The sequence below is a fragment of the Triturus cristatus genome, chromosome 5_1, assembly GCF_964204655.1.
Source record: "Triturus cristatus chromosome 5_1, aTriCri1.1, whole genome shotgun sequence".
Classification (NCBI taxonomy): Eukaryota; Metazoa; Chordata; class Amphibia; order Caudata; family Salamandridae; genus Triturus; species Triturus cristatus.
This window is the reverse complement of record NC_140587.1, coordinates 616,860,572-616,865,050: the sequence shown is the minus strand read 5'-3', so window position 1 is coordinate 616,865,050 and position 4,479 is coordinate 616,860,572. Positions and strand designations below refer to the sequence as shown.

Below are 4,479 nucleotides of genomic sequence, written 5' to 3'. Positions count from 1 at the left end.
ATATGTTATTCCCTTACTTACAATGACACACTTACCTGCACACATTGGGTCCCAAGCCATGTATACTATGCTCAAGGAAGTATGGGACCATCCCAAATTGAGACCCCTGGCCGAGCGATTTGTCAAGCACTGTCTGACCTGTTTAAGATACAATGTGGGAAAGGAAACAAAGATTCCGACAGCAGGATTTGCACTGACCCCCAGGCAGCAGGATTAGTGTAATGTTATAATGGAATCCTGAAGGAGAAATTAGCTAAGATAACAACTGAGACAGGATTGAATTGGGTAAATGCTCTACCTCTAGCTCTGCTGTCTATACGATCAGTCCCACATTCTAAGTCAGACCTTACGCCCTACGAGACAGTTTTTGGTAGACCTATGAATATTTGGAATGCCCCATCTCTGAAATCCCTGACTGACCTTCCCCAGGAAGTGTTGACTGATTATCTGTATGAACTCACTAAAACAATGTCTTTACTCCATGAACAGGTCCGGGCCTCCATCACAGACAGATCTCAGGGCCCTGGCCATGATATCAAACCCAGAGACTTCGTTGTGGTGAAGAACTTTGCACACACCCAGTCTCTGCAGCCTCGCTGGAAGGGTCCCTTGCAGGTGCTGCTGGTGACCAGACGGCCTTGCGGGTAGAGGGAAAGAAATCCTGGGCTCATGCCTCCCACTGCAGAAAAGTGGATCTCATAACTGAAGACAACTTGAAAGTACACAAAGAAGTTCTGACCCACAACAGACCAATAGACTGTGACTCTGATTCTGAACCTGAATTAGAACTTTGTGACGAAGGAACAGACGGATACTACCTCCGATCCAAGGCTAAGCTGAAGAACAAGCCCAGCTCCAAGGGCCGTTAGTACTCCATTGTCCATTGCTGCAGGGCGGTAGTAAAACCTGACTGAGGGTCCTGGGTACCCCTAGTAGTGGGTTACCAGGGCAGATATTGGTCAGTGAAGCAACCAACAACTATTGGCGGCTATTAGGGACATTGCAGTACTCTCGGGACACTTGTAGAGCTATTATGGCTGGAGGTTACGATGATATGGGACCAATTTCCCCAAAACCCAGATAGGTCACGATCTGTCCTATTCATGAGTACCAAAGACTACGCACTACCTTGAACAATGATCACCAACAAGGTCCATCACCCAGGTCTGCCAATGTTCCCCTCGATGAGGAAAACAGTAAACGACACGGGAACGGTATGGATCCAGAGGTCATATGCACCCGTGATACTACCCCCACGCTGAAGAAAGCTAGAATGAGAGTTTACAGTACCCGGACAATAGTACTGATTGTCCTGACTACGTTAGCTGTTCTGTTCAGTGTAGTGTTCTGGATTATTGAAGAAACAGCTCCAGCCCAACACACTGTCCTGCCTCATACCCCACAACCATCTGAAGTCCCTGAACATGTGTATGTTCCGTGGCCTGATTCTCACTTCAACAGACATTCTGAATTCAGTAATAATACTTTCATCCAAATGCTGCACCAGTTTAATCAAGTTGCGGGTGCAACTGACTGCTATGTTTGTGGACTTCTACCTCATGCAACTCAACACACCGTACAGTTCCTAGTGTTCCTTGCCTCGTCTGCTTATACTTGCACTCTGATGTACAACTTGACAAACGTCTTTCCCTCACGTGACGATGCTGGCAACCTGACCACATTCCATCCCTTTCTTTGGACATTCCATGCCCACAACATTACCATCTGTGATGCCTCTGACTCAGCACCAATGCATACCATCATGTCAACCCCTATGCGAGGTACATGGGGTTACACTTTCGTTACCATTCGAGCTAAAACAGTTGCCATTTCTGTCACGCCATGCCCTGGTACATTATGTCTGCAAGGTCGAGGAAAAATACCGGTAGGAGTCAGTCTATGCAATACTACAATGACTTATGACAATTTCACCCCATATCTCCGCCTTACTACAGGTTTGCATTTTGTGTGAGGAAACAAAGCTTACAGGTGGTTACCCCCTGACTGTAGTGGTACATGCTACATTGCTTTCCTCCTACCACCTGCTTTCAACAGAGACAATATGTACCACCACCAGAAAAGACAATTGCCAGATGTGGACCAGACAGACACCACAGGTCAACAGTTCTATGATGCTATGAAAGGACTGTTGCTGTACTGGGGTCCTATGTCCAACAGCCTCCAGATCAGAAGATTAACCAGAGTCCTTGAAGCAACAATTAATGTGACTGCAGGAATACTGACCAACTACTCCGCCGAACTTGATGGTTGCCCTCCAATATCGGATGGTGCTAGATGTCATCTTAGCGGATAGGGGAGGAGCCTGCCGCATCATCGGCGCAAGCTGTTGTGTGTATATTCCTGATTCGTCACCGTCAGTATATAATGCTATCTCCAAGCTTCACCGAATTGCATTCGAAATCCATCAAGAAACTGGAACTCCCTGGTCTTGGAGCTCTGGATTCTGGCAACTACTCATCTCCTGGGGTTGGAAAATGATAACGGTCTTACTGATTCCACTAGCCCTTCTGTTCTTCTGCTGTCTGTGCATCCATTGCGGTCCCGCACTCTGTTCTGTCTGTGCTGTCGGATGTACATCACCTACTACGCTTCAACGCACCAAAGATAGTAAAATACTATATCAACAAGCTGTAGACAAGCTTATGAGGATCGATATTGACTGAGGTGTTGCCCATGGCAAAAGGAGGGACTGTGAAACCTGAATCTGCTAAGTAGCCATGTGCCCCACCATGTTTGTGACTACAGTGTCCATTTCACCTCTGTTTCACTGACCACGTACATGTCGACATGCACCTCGAGCTGACCTTTCCCCACACCCATGCTAAAATGTTCCAGGAATGTTGAGATGGAGGATGACCTCACCCGGGGGTTCCATTCCTGTTCAAACTACGCGGCAAGAGGCAGGTGATGTGCCTAAGGCTTAGACTGCCCCATTCCAGCATCAAGCTCCGTGACAAAGGGCAGGTGATCTGTAGCTCCATCCCTGCAAGCTAAATGGACTTTCCACATTCCTGCTCTTGCGAGGGGAGTGTTCACATCCTATAAGGGGTGCTGCGTTCTCCTAGCAAGTCGAACAGTCTCCCATTACCTACCTCCAGTGGGTCACGGACACTTTTCCATCTCTAGAGATTCCTGTGTGAGATTAATAAACCTGCGTTTCTTCACTCCCAGTGGTGTGGTCTCCCATTTTTTAACGTACTTGGAGGAAGCTGTGGACTTGGGTATTTCCTGCACCGCTGGGTGGTCTACTTCTAAGACCCCCCCGGTTCTTCACTTGCCTCTTTCTGCAAATCTCTTCTACTTTCTGCACCCCTGTTCCCTCTTTCTGCACGTCTGTTGCCTCTTTCTGCACCTCATTTGCTTCTTTCTATACCCCTTTTGCCTCTTTCTTCACCCTTCTTCCCTCTTTCTGCACCTCTCTTGCCTTTTTCTGTACCCCTCTTACATCTTTCTGCACCCTTTTTGCCTCTTTCTCCACCTCTGTTCCTTCTTTCTATACTTCTTTTGTTTCTTTCTGCACCTGTCTTGCTTCTTTCTGCACCCCTTTTGCCTCTCTCTCCACCCCTCTTCCCTCTTATTGCACTTCTGTTGCTTATTTCTGCACTTATCTTGCTTCTTTCTGCACCTCAATTGCCTCTTTCTGCACCTCTATTGCCTCTTTCTGCAGTTCTCTTGCCTCCTTCTGCATTTCACTTGCCTCTTTCTATAACTCTCTTGCTTCTTTATGCACCTCTCTTGCCTCTTTCTGCACCTCGCTTGCTTCTTTCTGTAACCCTTGTGCCTGTTCCTGCACCCCTCTTCCCTCTTTGTGCAACTCTCTTGCCCATTTCTACACCTCTCTTTCCTCTTTCTGCACCACTCTTGCCTCTTTCTGTACCTCTGGTCCTTCTTTCTTCACCTGTCTTGTCTATTTCTGCACCTCTGTTGCTTCTTTCAGTAGTTCTCTTCCTCTTTCTGCACCCCTCCTGCCTCTTTCTGTACCCCTCTTGCCTCTTTGTTTACCTCTCCTACCCCTTTCTGCACCCGTCTTGCCTCTTTTTTCACCTCTGTTGGTTCTTTCTGCACCTCTTTTGCTTCGTTCTGCACTTCACTTGCCTCTTTCTGTACCCCTCCTGACTCTTTCTGCACCTCTGTTGGTTCTTTTTGCACTGCTCTGGCTTCTTTCTGCACATCTGTTCTAAATTTCTGCATCCCTCTTGCCTTTTTCTGCACCATTCTTGCCTCTTTCTGTACCTCTCTTGCCTCAGTCTGTCCACATGTTCCCTCTTTCTACACCCATTTTGCCTGTGTCTGCAACTCTCTTGCCGCTGTCTGCACCTTTGTTCCCTCTTTCTGTACTTCTTTTGCCTGTTTCTGAAACTCTCTTGCCTCTTTCTGCAGTTCTCTTGCCTCCTTCTGCACCTTTGTTGCTTCTTTCTGCACTTCTCTTGCCTCTTTCTGCACCCCTGTTGCTTCATT

At 47.5% G+C, this 4,479-nt stretch overlaps 1 pseudogene; it reads left to right on the top strand.

Annotated features, from left to right (window-relative positions):
- The first annotated feature begins 1,216 nt into the window (after positions 1-1,216).
- Positions 1,217-2,684, top strand: LOC146831281 (uncharacterized; annotated as a pseudogene).
- The last annotated feature ends 1,795 nt before the right edge of the window (positions 2,685-4,479 follow it).